Source organism: Pomacea canaliculata, linkage group LG9 (genome assembly GCF_003073045.1).
Source record: "Pomacea canaliculata isolate SZHN2017 linkage group LG9, ASM307304v1, whole genome shotgun sequence".
NCBI classification, from domain to species: Eukaryota; Metazoa; Mollusca; class Gastropoda; order Architaenioglossa; family Ampullariidae; genus Pomacea; species Pomacea canaliculata.
This window is the reverse complement of record NC_037598.1, coordinates 13064803-13084906: the sequence shown is the minus strand read 5'-3', so window position 1 is coordinate 13084906 and position 20104 is coordinate 13064803. Positions and strand designations below refer to the sequence as shown.

The following is a 20104-nucleotide window of genomic DNA, read 5'->3' as shown; positions in this document are numbered from 1 at the left end:
TAAATGTTATGTTTCATAGAAATATCTGCTCTTATTTGTTCCATGTCTTTGTTTGTGTACTTTACAGATATCGGAAGAATGGACTGTGTTGAAGTATCACTCGATGGAGAACACGTGTACACGTTTCCGTGTCCGGGTACAAGGAATGTGACCACAGTCATTGATCTCAGTCCGCCTCGACATGGACGAGTGGTGACCATCACTAGACACAATACACTCAAAGGCGATTACGCGCCATTTTTAAACATATGCGAAGTCCAAATATGGGGTATTTACATTTATATCATTTTTTACTCGTTAATTGTATTATGTTCCATGCAGAAATTAAAATGTGATTACAAATGCATCATTTAGCGTTTTCTCTTCAAATGCCAAGTTTGCAAATGCTTTGTTAGCATATAACTTATTTCACAGCCTAAATCTCGTAAAATGTATTTCGAGAAAAAAATCATCTATATCAGGGGTGGGCAAATAGCGGCCCGCGGGCCGCATGCGGCCCGCCAAGTGGTTCTCTGCGGCCCGCAGAAGCCCTTTGGCAACACAAAAAAAATATTACCGAAAGCAAGTTACGCTTAGTCCCTTCCCACGCCTGCTGCGTACGTAATGGCCGGCCTTGAACTGTCTCGCCGGTAGCCAGTGGACCCTTTGTTACACCTGAGTTACGAAGCGGCCTGACCAACTTAGGAAGGTCATGACCAGACAGTGCGGGAGGGGGGATATAGACGCGCCGTTAGGTAAGGTGACCAGACGTTTATGGAGCGAAGAGGGACGCATGCTGATCATGGTGTCGTGACCTACAAAAAGCGAAAAGCGGGTTGGGGGTGGGGTGAGGGGTAGTAAACTAAGAGACAAATTTTAAATTATTAATCAAACTAGGAAGTCTGGTCCCACGGGTGGAGGAGGGGGGCAAATAAAGGTTGAGACTACGTTTGCTAAGGTGACCAGACGTTTCGGGGGCGAAAGCGGGACACATGCCGATGATGGTGTCGTCACCGTCAAAGAACGCCGAAAAAAGTGATTTTTAAAGACAACTGGGACATTTGATGGACTTGCCAGAAAGCCAGAAAGCGGGACATTGGGCTTCCAGCCCGATGAGCAGGCGGGACACGAGGTCAAAAGCGGGACTGTCCCGCCTAAAGCGGGACGTCTGGTCACCTTACGTTTGCGTAACCATGTTGTGGGAACAGACAAAGGACGGTTTCTGGAACGTTCGACTGGGACAGGATAAATAGTGTAGTTTTGAGTGGTACAAGGCCTTTGAGTTGTGGAAGTGAGAGTGGAAAGAAGGCAGCTGGCCAATCATTTCCGTTATTTCCTGCAAAAATGTCTGGTAAAAAACGTAAAATTGAGAACGAAGGTCGTGTTTTTAATGAAGAATGGACTCACAAATATTTCTTCACCTATTCTGAACAGAAAGCAGTATGTTTACTGTGCCAAGATACCGTTGGTGTGCTGAAAGAATACAATTTACGGCGTCATTATCAAACAAAGCACGGAGATTTTGGATGCAATCTGGCCGATGGAGAAAGAAGAAAAAAGGCTTTGGAATATGTCTCAAAGCTGGACAAGCAGCAATCTCTGTTTAAAAAACATTCATCGAATCAGGATACTGCGCTGGAGGCAAGTTTTAAAGTGTCTTACTTAATTTCGAAGCAAAACAGACCTTTCTCAGATGGAGAGTTCGTAAAACAATGTATGGTGGATTGCGTAACTATAATGTGTCCGGAAATGAAAACAAGTTCGAGAATATTTCATTATCAAGGAGAACTGTTGTTCGACGTGTAGAATGATTAGTGAAGAAACTAAAACAACAGCTGACGGATGCAAGTAAAAGTTTTTTGTGTTATTCATTAGCACTGGACGAGAGCACAGACATACAGGATACTGCCCAGTTACTAATTTTTCTTCGTGGGTCGATGAAAATTTCACAATCACACAAGAATTACTAGCAATGGAGTCCATGAAAGACACAACAACTGGCCAAGATATATGTGATTGTGTTCTAAAGCAGTTGATGACAGCGGTTTGAAATGGAACATCTTGGCTAGTATTACTACTGATGGTGCAAGGGCCATGCGGGGAAAAAATGTAGGAATGGTCAAACTTTTGGAAAACAAAATAAACAAGACAATCCAAATCAAGTGCTCTGGTCATTCCATTGTATTCTTCACCAGGAACATTTATGCAAAAGCAGCACTTGATATGAAACATATTATAGATCCTGTAGTAAGTGTAATCAATACAATTCGAGCAAGAGCTCTAAATCACAGACAATTTAAAGCTCTACTGGAGGATATAGAGGCTCAGCATGGAGACGTCCTCTACCACAACAACGTCAGATGGCTGAGCCTTGGAAAAGTGTTAAAGCGAGTGTGGGACTTGCGGCATGAAATCCTGATGTTTCTGGACATTAAGGGAATGGAGTGTGACTTTGTTTCCAAAATGAAAAGTGATTTGTGGCAATGTGAATTGATGTTTGCTATTGATGTCTTTGAAAAGTTAAACCAGTTAAATGTCACGCTGCAAGGGAAAGATTTATTGGCTCATGACATGTATAAAGAGATACAATCATTTCAAAGAATGTTATCTTTATTTTCAAGGCAGGCAAGTGAAGGGAAGTTCACACATTTTTCTTTGTTATCAAAGGCAAAAGTACCTGCTCACCTGCATGTAAAATTTAGAGCACAGTTGGACAGTTTGAATGAAGAGTTCCAAAGAAGATTTGTGGATTTTAAGGAGATGGAATCAAAATTCAACATATTATCATGTCCTTTTTCTGTTCATGTTGATGATGCACCTGATGAATTACAACTTGAACTGATACACCTTCAATCAGATCATGCATTGAAGGAAAGGTTTTATTCCCTGTCACTGGTTGAGTTTTATAAGTGCCTCTCCAACAAATCATTTCCTTGTTTAAGAGTATTTGCTGCCCAGCTATTTTTCAATATTTGGTTCAAGTTACATCTGTGAGCAAAGTTTTTCCTGCATGAATATAAACAAGTCAAAGAACAGGTCATTGCTTTCAGATGCAAACTTGCAGTCAGTTATGAGAGTATCTACCAGTAATTTTGAGCCAAATTTTAAAAGAATTGTTCAGCAAAATTGTATTCAAAAACATTTTTCTCATTAAATTGTGTGTGCTTAATTGTTCATTCTGGTTTTATATTTATTTCTACAATGTTACATATTTCATGTGCTCATTATTAAATAAATGCGTTTGTTTACAATTTGGCGATTTTACGTCGTTTTTGTATTCAATTACAAGGTGCGGCCCTCGGACTAGTCATGACCCAGCAATGCGGCCCTCGCAACAAAAAAGTTTGCCCACCCCTGATCTATATGTATATATGAAGAATAAGAAAAACTGTATTATTTTTTAATCAACGGAAATTACGTAAAATCAGCAGGATGCAAGGTTGGGAAATTCCGACTATGAGTCCTAATAAAGCACTAGAGTGTACAAAGTAATTACTTAGCGTTGATTTTTACCTAGATAAGAACTTATGAGTTTTTTGTTAATTTTATTTCATCATCAAAAGGCTGACATTTCTTACACAGATTTCAAGTACTTGGATCGCTTTCTTACTTAACTGCTATTTATCCTTTTCAGTGTGTCAGGTCGGATTGTGGGGCAGTGACTGTCAAACTGCGTGCAGTCAAACGTGTCAGGGCGCAGGGAATGTTACCGGGGATGAAAATTACTGCGACTCAGACGATGGTACTTGTGTTAAAGGTACTGTGAACAGTTATTTCACATTTTTTTAATACCATATTCATTAGAATGGTGAATGTGAAACGGTTTATGAAGTTTAGTACGCTGAGTATCAGTATTCTCACCTGTTGATTGGAAAACAAATTGACTCAAATATTTACTCCTATGCTACAAACTTTGCTAAAAGCTCAAGTGTTTGTCTACAAATGTACCTCCATATCTGCGTGAAAAGTGCGTAAGCCGTGTCAACAGAAGTAATATCAGTTAAGTCGGCAATATGAGTTGGAATAACAAATGTATGGGCATTACCGTTAGAGACTTTATCAGTTCCTGTTACTATCCATTCTTTTAACAAATCCGATTGTTTTTATTTTCTTAAATTGTGTGCATGCCTACGCGCGAGTGGAGAGAGGGAAGTCGTTGCAGTTTGTCCGACATTTGCAAATTTGGCAAAATTTATTTATGTCCATTATTTTTTTAACCTATGCTTTATTTCGTTTGTGTACGTCGCACATGGATTTTTGATGTTTGTGTTTGCGATAATAAGGCATTACCTGCTGCTTTAAATGGAAAAAATAAACAGCAGATAATAATTTTGACAAGCCTCCACTAAATATAAGAAAACAGAATTTGAGACTGTATCGATAATCTTAAACATTTTATTGACAAGGCCATTTCAGCTATTGTCACTTATATAGGGCAAGGTGAACATAATAATCCTGCCACTCCCCGACTCATCCAGTCACCTAGTCATTCATACTCTGTGCGTACAAGCTGTGTTCATTCTACAATACCGACATCATTCAAAGCACTTTTAAAACGCAGAGCAACAATGCTCGTGTACAAGGGGGAGCAATCCTACTTCACTTAATACATGTCCAATTACTCCCCTTCTTATCTAAACGTAACACCATGCTCATTGTTTTGTTCGTCATGCTGTTGTTCATTGTGTATGATGACATGTGTAGGATACCGTAGACAAAAATCTACACGTCTGGGGAAATACAAAATAAGTATATAAGTGTTATATCACGATGGCGAGAGAGGGATAAAGACATAGGGGTTGTGAGGGAGAGAGCTAGAGAAGCAGAGGCAGTGAAGTAGCGGGATCTTTCTCTTTTCTTGAAACGTTGTCCCGTTGCAAAACATGAGTTGTCAACCTGTTAAAGGTCTAGAGGTCAAGACTCGACAAGAGCACAAATATTTTAAAAGTTAGCTATATTAACGCTGCGCATGGCAAGGGTAAATACCGACTAGCATTCCATATTGATGCTCTAAGTTGTCTCCCATGTGTCGTGACAGGTTGCGTGCCGGGATACTGGGGAGAGAACTGTACACGTACCTGTGGAGCAGGCTGTGGCGGTGGTACATGCAGCAAGAGTAACGGGACTTCAGATTGGACTAGTCCTTTGTGTAAGCAGTAAATAGTGGTAGAGCCATCAAGAGGCTAAATGTCACTCTCTCATCATCATCATCATCATCATCATCATCATCATCATCATCATCATCATCATCATCATCATCATCATCATCATCATCATCATCATCATCATCATCATCATCATCATCATCATCATCATCTCTAAGGTCACATCGTTGTTAATTTCTGCACCATAACTACACTGTCTTTCGACAGGCTGTTCAGACGGTCACTACAACATGTCTAACGACTGTCAAGACACCTGTGATGAAGGATGTCATGACACATGTAACAGGACTGACGGGACATGTCAGTGCCTGGCAGGATGGCAGCCACCTCTGTGTCAATGTAAGAAGTCATTAAATTTGAGATGCTACTATCAGTGATAGACACTCGTGTACACGTATTCCGCCTGAACACTTGCTTGTCCCTTTACTTAAAAAAACAACTAACCGCCTCTTTTTTCAGGCCTGTATACTTAATCATATTAACAAAATTTCTGTTACACTAATTAATAAAAAATATACGATAAATATAGAAAATGATTTCTTAATACGCATACATCAGTCAATCCTTATTAGTATGTCTTATTTATATCTTTAATTGTAAACACAGTCCTAAAGGAAAGTTCCTTTTTTTGAGGTTGATTGTTGACAAAAGAATAATAGAGTTTATAGTTAGTCATAACGTCACTTGTTACAGTTCACACTTGATATTGTTCTTTTACTAAAACGAATTACTACTCTATCTCTAAGTCCTTAGAAATACAGGAAAAAATCAACTTGATACAATACAAAAAAATCCGAGATACTAAAAAATGAAAACTGACCACTGCACCTTTATGGTAAGACCTCCACTCCCCTACACTTAGTGTCCCTTAACTTGCCGTGTCTCCTTGGGAAGTAAAGAGCTGGCCGGTCATGGTTTATTATATTATCTTCTTCCTTTTCTCTTCCACTATATAAGAAAAACCTTATTACTCATGTGACATTTGTGGCTGGACCACACTCGATGTGCTGGCTAGTTAACCTCACATCAACAAGATCAACTGTACAGATGTAGCCTCCAACTTTGCATTCGAACCCCATGTATGTACACGACCCAGTGAAAATACATGACAGCTAGCATACATTAAATAAAAATAATTATATCCTCTATTTCTCATTTTGTCTTTTCCTGTACTTTCTTCTCTCTGAGTCCAAGCGTGTGTTTCCATGTGTATATTATGCTGTAATTATTATAATCATTTACCGCTGTCTTTCCCTAATCATTCTGTGTTTGGTTTGATACAAATATACTGCAAACAGATAAAAAGACCAATCTTTATCGTATAAAGTTCAGTATTTGTCTCGTAACTACAATATGTTGACAGATTGCTCAGACGGTCATTACAACGTGTCTAACAACTGTCAAAACACCTGTGGTGAAGGATGTAACAACACGTGCAGCAGGACTGACGGGACATGTCAGTGTCGGACAGGATGGCAGCCTCCTCTGTGTCAACGTAAGAAGTCAATAAAATATAATGTAGAGGAGGGGATGTTTTCGTACCAAGAGATGTAATTTAAGTAGTGTAATTTAAACTCCACAGCATGCATGCACACAACACAGAGAAAATAGTGTGTGAAGAAACTGCAATAGGTCCTTGTGGATGAATTATTAGGCTGGAAATTTAACTCTAAATTAAAAACTTAATTATAAAACCTTCGCTTGAGGTATGTTAGTTAAGAAAATTAAAGCTCACTTCGTACCCTTCGCATTGTGTATGTATGTCGTAACTGTGCAATATATGTTTGTTTGAACATGTTATGCCAGTGCTGGGCTTTAATACCCACAAGCAAACCCATTAATTTTAGCTGTATTTTGTAATTATAATCTGTCGACAGATTGCATGGACGGTCACTACAACGTGTCTAACGACTGTCAAAACACCTGTAGTGAAGGATGTCATGACACTTGCAGCAGGACTGACGGGACATGTCAGTGTCAGTCAGGATGGCAGCCTCCTCTGTGTCAACGTAAGAGCAGCCAAGACACTATCTACTTTGTACACAGATCATTTGTGCCTTCTATGCAGAGGGGACAGATAAATGTGTACTGCTGCATACAAATATCTCTTAATGTATTTGATATATGAAACTTACCACACACGATTTTGACAAGAGCCATTTTGACTTTTATATTGTATTATTTTATACTCAGATATGCTTATTTAATATATATTCGCATATATTACTGAAAAAACTTTGTGTTTTTAGTCTCTCATGCAACAAGACCTTCCACGAACACAATGCTTCTTTAGTCTCATGAGAGTAGCAACAACCTTAAGACCACATGCATGGAGACCATACTACATGACAAGTTTCTGGGTGACAGAGTGAATAAACCATTGTATAACACCTGCCTGCCGCTTAGCACATCACTGTAAAAATCTTATCAGCTGCAATGTTCGTGTCCAGTACAGTTCAAGGGACTAAACTGAAATAGCGTTTAGCCTTTCCTATTCGTCAATAATTTATTAATTATAATACAGGTTTATAGTTGACATGCAAGGACAAAGGCATCATCAAATGTTTTCAAACTTATATTCACTCATATAGGTTTACACGAGAACATTCATCCAATCTAAATTTCCTGATATATGATTTAATTCTTTGCAGCTTTAGTCTTTTATCCAGATGTGATATTTCCTACACAAACTATGCTTCATCTATCTCTCCCTCAGAAAATTATTGCTTGCAAAATGAAACATGGTAATAAGGACAGACTGTACGTGTATTTCAGTGCAAAGGAAGTCCGATTCAAGCAGTATTTCTGTAGGCGTCATCGCTGGACCTGTCGTTGCTGTGGCTGTTGCTGCTGTCGTCGTCGTGATCATCGTTATGTTGCTCAGGTGACAGTGACATAGAAGGCCCTGCTTTTTAATTGATATATTTATTGTATGCAAGGCATGTATTTACTAGGTTTACGAATTGCTCAAGGAAAAATGGTTTCACATACAATACGAGGCTTTGAATGGCCTTCTTATGCCTTCGCTCTGATGTCAACAAGAACACAACGTTTTCCTCAACTCAGTAGATCACTTTATAACATTTTAAGGGTGGATGCAACTTTATTAATTAATCAGTTTATTTTTGAATATACACACAAATATGCTCGCTCACACACACATATACATATATATAGAATTTTGCTCTGTAATTTCATTTATCTAATCAAGGCGTCGACGACAGCACAAAGGAAACAAGCCTGAGAGATCACCACATCATTACACATCATCCTGGAATAACCAGCAAGAACTCTCAATGTCTAATCCAGGAAATGAAGCAGCATCCGAAGGTATTTCAGCGGCCAATGCAAAACAGGGTAAGAAAAATCAAGATTTGCCTGTGATTTCTTCATGTTTTATGGTCGAAAAGTATTTATCATATGTGAGGTATTATTCGACCTTCTCGTCCATAATATTTTCTGCATTCATTAGTCATAGCATTATCAACAAAAATTATGGAATTTCTGCAAACTATCCAGATTTTCATACAATATATCAGTTACACGTGTGAAATATCCATCACAAATAACATGTAGTATGAGGTACACACGATCCTTGTCCCTTCTGTTGACAGGTAGCAAACCAACAGTAGCTGTCAAGCTACAGACACACCCCACACCTGTGGACAAAGTCGGGGACATACATATCAACAATAACTTGTCTGAAGAACAGTCGCAGGACAGTCAGTATGTCCTGAACACTATATACAGTGCATATTCTGGTAATGCAAATACTTCAGCAGCAGAGACTAATACAGATCATTTAGCCAACGGACGTAGGGCAAAAGGACAAGTTACAGCGCCTGGTACAACACAGGGACCTGCTGAACAAAACAAAAATGCAGCGAAAAACATCTATGAAAATGTCAAGATGAAGATGAATTCCTTAACAAAGTCTGAAGACAGACAGTTCAAGCCACCTCGTACAAAACCAGATGATGAAATTACAAACGCTACAGACGACGAAGGAGAGGACATCTACAATACAGAGGACATCTACGCCTCCTATCGGTCACTTGAGCCCTCGTCAATACTCGATGACTTCCAGAAGTCGTTGTTGGCGAGTCTTGTGTCTGGAAGACTTGGAATAGAGTTTGCGGTAAGTCACCAGCAATAATTATTGAAGCTGTTCAATGAGTTTGATCTCTTTAACAAGCACCTGCCTACAATTATTGATAAAAAGCCTTGGTAATTTTCAATTTAATATTTTTAGACGGAAAACTTTCCTTAAATTACTAATAAATACATTATAAGAAGTAATATTATAACATCAAGGAAAGGAAACTAGAGAAACAAGGATGAGTGAAAGTGATTTTCTTTACAGGAATTTTCCAAAGAGATGCAGCACCCACACGAAGTCGCTTCCATGCCTGAAAATTCCAAAAAGAATCGTTTTAAAGCCTTATGTGCTTGTAGGTAACTTTGATAACACTTACTCTAACACTATTAATATTTAACAATGTATTTGACAATTTTCAGGCATAGGATACTTATCTATGAAGATATATTTTCAATTAATTGCTAGACATATAGTTAAATGTTCCAAAAAAAAAAATATCTATGATGCAAAAATCTAAAATGTACGAAAAGTGTAGGCTAAAAAAATCGTTCCTAATTTCTGTATAGAACACTAAACCAAAGATTTACTTTGAAAAAAAATTTCTGTCATCAAAACTGCACGTGCTTTATATGTTGAATGTATCTTAGAGTGTTATACATATCTCCTTATACAATATAAATAATTGTAAATAATTCAAATGCATTTTCAAATGTTTTAATTTTAACCTTAGTATGAAGTAGTTATTTGAGCACTCTAAAAGATACTCAGATACGTAACAAGATGTTTTACTTTGGAGAATTTTACATTGTGGATTTTAGATATTTGAAGATCAAAGCTATAATTTTACTAAGTATAATTAATTCTCTTTAGACGACCATTCCCGAGTTATCCTCCACAGACCAAAAGGAGACAAGAATACAGATTATATCAACGCAAACTACATAAAGGTGAGTTATTGTAATAAGAGGATGATGTCTAGACACTAAATTAGCTATACATCATTCAAGCATGTTTTTATAAAAGCATGATTTTATACAAATGTAAGCAAAATATCTCAGTTTAAAGTATGTAAAAACTAGTTTTCTTCACTTCTAGGAATGCCTTAAGGAAAAAGGATACATAGCCACACAAGGTAAGACAAGAATTACAGAAATTGGGTGCGTCTTTATTTAAAGAACCTGTAGAGACAATTTAGGAGTTGTTTTTTTTTCGAAGGTTTAAGTCTTTACGTGACCTTTGCAGGTAGATGACTCTTGTTCTCTTCTACTCACAGCTGCCTTTAAAACACATTTAACAAGTTAGATGCGATTTTACTCACTTTGAAAGACCAGCAACCCCCTGTTCTGAGAAGAAAAAAATTAATGCAAAATTTAAGAAAATTTTAGCATTCAACTTCTACTTTGGAAAAGGCTAGCATGCATTTCAGCTTTTTTACTTTCTTGGCGTCAGGACCACGCGCAAACACGATCGCTGACCTGTGGTGGATGGTGTGGCAGGAGAACACCAAGCAGATTATTATGTTGTCCAACCTCATTGAAGGCGGGAGGGTGAGGTCAAACCGCTTTTTCTTTAGTCTTGTTTAGAAATCATCAATCACATACCATAGGGCGGTATAAATGTTGCATCTATTTGCATAAATCCTATTTATTTGCGATTTTACAAACATATGACAAACTATTCACAGTAAAATTTACACCACCGCAAAATAAAATTAACTGAATGAAATGAAATTAAATTAAATTAAATGTGACAAATATGCAGAACAAGTGTGAAGAGTACTGGCCACAAGTTGGCACCAAGAAGACATACGGTCACGTGACAGTGACAGCCTTGAAAGTAGACACGAGGGCAGACTTCATCATCCGTTACTTTTCCTTGGGAACAAAAAAGGTATTAAGATTTCCTGACAAACTTATTTTACAAAAGCAAGTAGTGCTGTATTATTACAGCGGACGATATCTTCTCTTTACTACATTATTTCACGTAGGTGGGTATCTTTGTATCCTCCATGTCCTGTCTCGTAGGGAGGTGACCAGCGGACGGTATCTCAGTATCACTACCTGGTGTGGCCTGACCACGGGGTGCCGTCCACCCTCTCGTTGGTCAACTTCTGGCGCTACGTCCGAACACGGGCACAAGGTGGCATACCTGTCGTTCACTGCAGGTAAGTTTCTATGAATCTCCAAAGTGCATATATGGAGCTGCATCAATGTAGTAGTAAAAAGCGGAAGGGAACTCGAATCATTTGTATTCCAATATTATGTTCTCGTAAAACGATCTCTACCTTCTCTTTCTTTTCTTTATTTGTTTTAATTGCATAAAGAAATAGAAATGACCAGGCTTGTTTAACTTTATTTAAAATGTCGAATTTGATTTCATTTATTTTCTGTAAAGCGCTGGTGTTGGACGAACCGGCACGTACATCGCCTTAGACATCGCCTCTGATCTGAGGTCACGTGGACGTGATGTGAACGTCAAGGAAATCGTCAGCAGACTACGTGAAGACAGAACACTTATGGTCCAGACGGAAGTAAGGAATGTATTTCACACGTTTGATTTCTATATGTAAATACTGAAAGCTCCTACAGATATTCGCGATAGCCAATACCCTATTCCAAAAATGAATAGCACAAGAACATTTTTTTTACTGTTGACAGGCTCAGTACAAGTTCCTACATGAAGCCATCCTAGAAGAACATACCAGCCGTACATCCAGGATGACCTTTGACCAGTTTGACACAGTGTTTCCCGATACCATCAATATTTACAGGGAGTCGCGGGTAGACAAAGAATTTAAGGCAAGTTATCTATCATCGTCAGTCTTCTCTCGTAGTAATCCTCTTTGTTACAAAAATTGATAAACCTGAGAAAAGTACACAACAATTTGGATTATATGTGTCTTTACACCTTTGTTGCCCCAATAACTGTAAAGACAGACGAAGGACCATCTTTTCGTTTCAGATGTTGAATCAGATGGGAGAGTTCGTTGCAAAACCAAAATACGGACTAGCTGCTTCTAAAGAGAACATGCATAAAAACCGGAGTAAAGAATCTCTGCCAGGTAAAAAGCCATTATTTTCTAATAGGAGATGCAATATGAATGTTTTTCTGTCAAATATTCTTTCGTTCATTAATTATCATCTTTCAGACGATGATCATTTGGAGTATCTCACCGACTACGTGCCTGGCAGAAACCAATACATCAACGCCGTCCACATGTCGGTATGTGGTCATCAATGTTCTTATCTGACACAGAGACAAAATAACTGTATCTTGAGCTCAGATCTTGTCATCTGTTTACATTTCCTGACTTGTTCTTTGACGGCGTAATAAAGCAAACCATCGTGACACCTTGTTTATTAGAAATAATTTTAAGTTTACTAATAAAAATCTCTAAGATTATTGTCATTGGTGAGAGGGACCAATCTATCCTATGCACAGAAATACACTAAAGACGAAATAGTGCTCAAAATACAAACAACTTTATAATTATCATTAATTAATAGCAGAAGAGCAAAGAGTGTGGAGCTTTAAATTAAGATCTGTTTTTCTAAATATTAAATAATATTTTAGTCGTTTAGGAAATCACAAGGGTTGATCCTCACTCAACTCCCCTTGCCGGACACCGTGGTGGACATGTGGCGTCTGATTGACGGACGGGACGTCAAGACGATTGTTTCTCTCGGACACAGAGACCAGAGTCAATTTGTCAAGGTAAAAATCTGATGTATAGGACTAGGCATTGTACTTTAACTAGCCGTCTATTAAATTTAAAAAGAAATTAACTGGATCATTAATTGCTTCATTCAAGACATCACCATGACGGACAAAAAAAGAACAAAAATGATAATAATCATTTAGGAAAGTGAAATGATCTATATACACCGCAGTTTACTATTCTGGCTTTAAACAGCTATTTATTAACATTGGCTGTTAATGTCAATTTGCCTATCAATATGTAATATGTTTTAAAGCTTCAGTCAACTGTTGTGTATTCCTAACATTGCCTTTATAATGAATGAAAGAAGATTATTCACATTGATCACTTTTCATGCGACTTCATCAGAATTATTGTCGCTACTGGCCTGAGACAGACAAGGACACACTAAAGGCTGGACCATACTCCATCAGCTTAACTTCTTCCTCTGCACTTGGAGATCATCTCACCTGCTACAACCTGTCTCTCACCACAAAGGTGCTTCTTTAACATTGCTATCACTGGCAAGATACAGATTTTCGACAACTGCATGTGTCAAACAAAGATATCAAAATATCAAAATATAACCTTCATTATATAAATAAAGTTAAACGGTATTTTTCTTTCTACGAAAGGCATCGAAGGAAAAAACAGTCCGAGTTCTTTACTACGAGGACTGGGCAGACCTAGTGCCAGGTAGGGTCTCAGACATTCTTCAGCTGACAGACATTTTGGAATCATGGAATGTTGAAGAGGACCCCTCACCTATAGTTGTTCAGTGCAGGTCAGTTGAAGATTTTATGAATGACGAGGAAGATAAAAGATTATTATTTAATTGTCCTTCCTATAAATATAGCGAAAAAAGAAAGGTACGATGATCGTTTAACGTTCTCGACTTCCCAAACAAATGGTGATGGTTAAAAACCCCCAAAGCCCAAAGAATGCAGCATTAGTTCTGCGCATGTAGTGACACATGTGTATACTCTTAGAAGATACGAAAAAGTATGAAAACTTGTTTCATCTTTATTTTCTGCAAACACAGTAAACCATTTACGTTCCCCATCCTTATGACAGTAGGAAATTGAACCTTTATTTATTTCAACCTTCTAAAGGCTAAACATCGCGTCAAGCTAATCTAATTTAATTTATTACCGAATATTAATTAAGGTAAATGCAAATTAACATATTTAACCAGTTACGCCGAATGACAAGAGGCAGATTAACGAGGGTCCTTTGTGACACAAAATGACACAACGACACATGAACAACTCTTTTATTTCAGTGACGGTATGACAAGAAGCGGCATGTTCTGTGCTCTGTATGATGTTATCAACCGGGCAAGGTATGACCAGGAGATAGATGTCTACCTACCTGTGAGACAGGTTCGAACGATCAGACAACAGGCCATTACTTCACAGGTAGTGTGTGTGGCGAGAAAAATTAGTCTCATAAACTTTCAATGAGCTTTCTAATCTAATGGTTTGTTGGCAAAAAAATTGAATTTCTATTCATCGTAAATGAAATATTGTAAATATTTAAACAAAAGATTGTGTTTATCTTGTCGGCCGCTTTTAATGTATTTTTTTATTGTTTTAGGTTATCATTACTTGGATAAAAGATCAGAAGAGCCACTTTTTAATATATATCCTCTTTTCCACAGGTGCAGTATCGTTACTGTTACCAGGCTGCACAAGAGTGCAAACGTCAACATAGTATTTATCAGAACACGTGACCAGTTCATTCCCTCTATGACGTCCATTCACATGAGGTTATAGAAAGAAATGAGTATCCAGCAGCAAGCGGGAAAAAAGTTGTTCAATCTGGACTTTCTGAGGACGAGGATGATGGTTTTAAAGAGAAACGGGTTTTTATTTTATTTTATTAGGTCGTGTTGTGAGTTCTTAAGTCAGGAAGAAAAATCACACACTGTACTTGTACAGTGATTTAAACTCTGTGCGTGGTGACAAAAATATGTGTGCTACTTACCAACACATCCATAAGTACTGATATATGTAGCACACAGTGTCATGTACCTATGGTTTGTATATGTGGGTAGATTGTGCTCCTGCTGATGGAACTACAAAGTACATATCTTAGAAAATGAAGATTTGATGGTCTGTATCTTTTAAACCAAGACACATCAATATATCAATAAATCATTGTACAGCTGACGCGATGTTTGTATCTGCAAATAATATTCAGCCATTATTGTGCATGTCTTTATAGAAGTAATTCTAAACTAAATGAAGTTTATTTAACAGTGCATAAATGATACAAATAATAGATCTTATGTTGTGTAGTTTTTTTGATATTTGAATAAAAAAGTATAGTTAGCCGAAAGTCACTTTTTGATCAAGTGATGATTTATACAATGTATATATCGAGAAATTAAAAAGTATTATGTGAAAAATTTTGTGGTTAGCAAATATATACCTCATCATGTAGGTTACTTGTCTTATGTTTGTTTGTTTGTTTGTTTTTTTTTTTTTTTTTTTTTTTTTTTTTTTGCTTTTGTTTGTTTCTTTGTTTGTTTTTGTCGTTTGAAAAAAATTCATGGACACAGTTTTTACCTTCTTTTAATCAATAAATATTTTTAACTAACGTGTCAACAGCCATTTAGAAGTGGCAGTCTTCGTGTACACTGCCAAAGAAATGAGATCTACTATTTTGATAACAACAAATTTCATAATCGGCATCCTTCCAGTTTGCCTGCATCGCCCACACGTACACACATCCGCGCGTGTGAGCGCACAGAAAACAGCAGCAAACACTATACTAGCATACATAACATATTCATATATACCTGAGTACAAAATGACAGAATGCATCATGTGCATTAAACGAACTCTCGCTTGTAAGGTTTAAGGGGAAAATCTCAAAGTACAAGGAAGTTAGCTCCACGAAACTGGATTTTATCTCAAAGGACAATCATCAGAAGAAATCTCGCGATGTCAGCTTTGTACGATGAGATTCACACAGCGGCATCATGGGAAGAGTTCTCATGTACCAGGATGTAAGCTCTTTCCTTCGAGGACTTGCCATTGACAGGGAACAAAATAACACCTGTCATTAGACATCATGGCGGGCCATGTCTGTGTGATGTTCAGACTGCTCGTGCTTACAGATTTATTATTTATGTCTGCTACCCTGAACACACATATGCGTGAGTATTTTACTGTCGGGTACCTTCCTCACTTCCTTCATCAGTGTAACTCTTTATTTATCTAATTTACTAAAGTATTTAATTCAATGTAGTTAGGACTACAATAGATATCACAGTATGTCATTGTTTACTTCGCAATAATTTTATTTATTTGTCGCTAATCAGAGGCTTCATTTAGCTATTAAGAGAACCAAATACACTGTTTAAGCATCATGGTTGGGGAAGGTAAGTTCTTATCTGCTTATACTGCACTGAAATGAAAGAAAAGTAACAAACAGATTATCTGCATTAGAACGATAAAATAACCTGTATAGTAAGGCCATATATACTGGCTATATTTTCAAGTAGATATTTACTGAAGTGGGAGCGCCTATAAAAAGCTAATAATGACAATGATTTGGAAGCTCGGTATACAATGTTCAGGTAAATTCAATACTATGCATTTTGAAATTCATAACTTTAATCTGATCACACAAAATTACTTTAAAAGAATATTTAATAATACTGACTCCTATGCTATTTTCTCTATCTAAATCTACTGTTGACAGCATTTATATCATTCTAAGTAAAAAAGAAGACAGTAAAAAAATTTTTTAATATTTCCCCCTCGTATCATTGTTATTTTATTAGTATTATTATTTATATTATTATTAAGAAATGGACTAATTTTGATTAAGAACTTTCCTCATCACTGATGAATTAAAATTCACGGTAACTGTTATGATTTTTTGAAGACAATGTTGCACTGGACAAATTATGTCACATAAGTTCTCGGCATGTAAATCAAGAGAATGTGACCTCAGGGAGTTGCTCAGCAGCTATCAATGGAAACACAAACACTGTCTTAAATTTTTCTTCTACTCCACCCAACTGCATCCACACAGCGCTAAACGACCTTTCACCGTTCTGGTGGGTGGACCTTGGACAGAAGGTCGCCATCAGTGTCATCACGATCTTCGGACGGACAAACTGTGAGATTAGTATTAAAATTATTGATCGCATTTTAATAATAATTTAACACATTAATTTAGTCATTGTTTTATCACGTAAATTATGTTTCTGATAAATTGAGTGTTGTTTTTACCTTCGTTACGTTTGTGTTGTTAGTGATGTGACTTCTTAATCGCTTATTGTAGGATTATCTATCAGTGTTGTTAGGGTGTGTAGTAGTTCGCTGAACTTGGGGTGAGCCGATGACGTTAAGATCACGTGCCATTCCGTCACCCACTGCCGCACCCACTACCCATCCCGAACACTCCGTTATTAAGACCTCCTCACAGTGCAAACAGTAATAAGCAAAACCACTATTAACATGTTTATTTTGCTGTAAATAACACCATACGCTTTCACCTGTGAAATCTACAGAGCAATAGCAGTAGCTTCTAATGCACATTCAGAGAGAAAAAAATCTCTCAACAGCGCGGAAACACAAACCATCTCCTCCCTCTTCCCTAAATAAACTAAACTGAAACCAAGCAAATGTTAAAAATCTTCGAGCGGTAATCATTAAAAACAGTATTAAACAGTCATTACAGCATATATGCTCTCGTTAACGACAGTGGAATTTTTTCTTCTTATTTGATTTCAGCAAAGTTTTGTTTTTTGTTTGATTTCAGTCATTAACAGAATGATCTGCGTTAATGTTTCTCTTGATGGAAAAGTCGTCAAACGGTTCAGTGATACGAGCGGGTGGAGCAACAATCAGTATGACATGTCAGTGGGTCGTAGAGGGCGAGTGGTCAACATCACCAAGGACTGCAACAGTGACTGGATCATGATCAACATTTGTGAGGTACAAGTGTGGGGTACGTAGTACTTTCCTTCAAATTAATTTTGAACAATGACCACATGTTTGCTATTCTGTGAACGTCTGTTTTTGATCGTTGGGTCTCTGGTTACGATTGAAGCAAAAGTGTGTCTGCATAATTTTGAATGAGTGTTGTGATTTGCTTCTCTCACTCTGTGTGTGAACAGCGAATGGTTAGGACGTCTTTTCTCACAAGATTAAATATCCGCTCCTCTTAAAAGCAATGACTTCCGGTCCGGCCACAAGTGAACGACCCGCGATCTTTGCTAGTCTATGTGTTGTGCACTTACATATCAAGCTTTGTTGTAATTTGTTACTTATACAGCTTGTAATTTTGCCGGAAATTAGTAATTAACATATTTTAGTCATTGCTGAACACAGCTATCTCTCTTGCATGTGAAGGGAAGTTCGTTTGAAAGGAAATTCCTGCATTCGCCCACACTACCATTTCTTTTTCTTTGGAAACATGGCCCGACGATTCACTGCTAGAGAGGTGTGTAACTTGTTCGTCATGGAGTTGAAGGTTGAAGACGATGACAATGACCAAGAGAAATGCATTGACATAGAGGACAGTACAATTTTGGAAGGAGTTGACGATGAATTAATTGATGAAACTGAAGTAAAAGACCAGCACATGACTTGAGCAGACGGCGCAGATAAGGATGACGATGGTAACAATCGACAACCATCCTGAACATCGTTCATAAGAGAAAAGTCTTGTCGAAATAAACCTGCAGGAGTTGTTTCCCTCGATTTATTGGTTGAGCAGCACAACCCTTACAAATGTATATTTTCTTGCAGGTTATTTTTCTGTGTTGTTTAGTTCTATTATATTAGTTATTGTAGTTCTGTAGCGTAAGCTAGGGGATTAAATTATTAAATTTTATTGTTTGTCGCATCTTGTACTGTGCAGTGTGTGACGATGGTTGGTATGGAGACAACTGTACACAATCCTGTGGTCACTGTGCTGGTGGCTCTGTCTGTGACAAGATCAACGGCAATTGTACATCCTGTGATACAGGCTTCCAGTTACCAATATCTACAGGTAGGGCAAATTTACTTTTACTAAAAATTAAAGAAAACTTAATCTCCACACTTCAGGAAATTAATTGGAATTTTACATCATGGCGGCTACTGTTAATAAAAGATCTAGGATTCACCTCAGCGAAAAGACAAGTTCTCAAATAATAGCCAATAACATGCTGAGTCGTTTTCACTCACAAATGTGGGGTTCGAAGATAATTGCTCACTTATCCTTGTCATTTAACTGGAAAGTAGAATCCAGTCCCTAGCTCCAGATAGTTCTATGGGCACTGTATCACATCCTTAGGTCACAGCCTGCTCCAGAGTTTGTCACTGCAGCTTAATACCATCTGTGACAATAAGATAGGCAATTACTTATCCTGTGAAATCGGATTAATGCAAATACTCAGTTAAGCATTCTTTAAAGCGGTTGCTCGTTTGTAATAGACACTAATCAAATATCCAACCACTTTCATATCAACAGACACATATGCAAACATATGCATTCATGTGTATCATGCGCTCACACCCACATACACACACAAAGACGAAAGTAATAAATATATCTCGAAACTTTAAAATTTTAGATTATCTTAGATGCATATCTGCTCAAATGTAAAATCATAAGTATTACTTACTAAGAATTTTTATTTCTAAACCAGGAAACAAGTCTAAAGAATGTCATTACTCTCTATACTTGACATTTGTCATAAAACAGGAACGGAAAAGAGAGTCTGTTATATTTAATTCAAGACACTTTTGCTGTCTAGAGATGCCTAGTTATCCCTGCACATGATACTTGAACGAATGTTTAGAATACTTGTATACTATTTTTGTAATTCACTCCAGTCATCTCCCGCTTTGTTCATTGTATTAATGTCGGGCTCTGACCTACTTCACATGACTAACAGATGACAAGCACCTTCAAGTGCTACACAGTGTCAGCTCTGGTCACAAACCTGTGTACAAACGAGTTGATTGTTTCGCATGGCTCAGTGACCTTTGTCGTCCTCATGCACGAATGTGGCTTTCATACATCCTTGACACGGCCTGTTGAATTTGCTGTAATCCGCTTTAAACTACTTCACTGGAGTATAATGACAAGACCGAAGACGTTTGTAAGGAAACTTTAAACATTGCTATTGAAGTCAACCAGAAGCGAAAAGGCCAG

At 37.5% G+C, this 20104-nt stretch overlaps 1 protein-coding gene across 2 annotated transcripts in view; it reads left to right on the top strand.

Moving 5' to 3' along the window:
• The window catches only part of LOC112572661 (receptor-type tyrosine-protein phosphatase kappa-like), a 503329-nt gene that overhangs the window by 52818 nt on the left and 430407 nt on the right, over window positions 1–20104 (top strand). The gene's annotated exons all lie outside the window — the stretch shown is intronic.